Here is a 364-nt window from a genome sequence, read left to right as displayed (position 1 = left end):
CGATTGTGTCATAACCACGCGACTTGCCATCGCACAGTGGACAAATCACCGTATTGTCAGGAGAAGCACGCAGACAGTTTTGACTTACATTAGCTGTTCAGGTTTAATAACTAATGCTAACTAGCATTTCAGTTAGCAGCAATTAGCATGTGCCTGTGTTATCTCCTAACATATACCTACACTCTCCGTCTTTGCTAATTGGGAACAATTGAGATTTCTCTTGGCACAGCAACCAGACACGTCACATCTACGTTGTCAAGCTCAGTTGGAGGCTGCGAAGTAACGCTCAGCCGTCACCATAAAAGTGCTTCTAATGGACTCGTCACTCCCCGATGTAAGTCGAGTGCAGATTTGAGTTGCGCAT

At 45.3% G+C, this 364-nt stretch overlaps 1 protein-coding gene across 1 annotated transcript in view; it reads right to left on the bottom strand.

The window, feature by feature from the left end:
* sirt3 (sirtuin 3) overlaps positions 1–364 on the bottom strand; it is a 10,429-nt gene that overhangs the window by 8,932 nt on the left and 1,133 nt on the right. The window lies entirely within an intron of this gene.

The sequence above is a fragment of the Etheostoma spectabile genome, chromosome 1 (assembly GCF_008692095.1).
Source record: "Etheostoma spectabile isolate EspeVRDwgs_2016 chromosome 1, UIUC_Espe_1.0, whole genome shotgun sequence".
Classification (NCBI taxonomy): Eukaryota; Metazoa; Chordata; class Actinopteri; order Perciformes; family Percidae; genus Etheostoma; species Etheostoma spectabile.
The sequence above is the reverse complement of the archived record's forward strand: the minus strand, read 5'-3'. Positions and strand labels throughout refer to the sequence as shown.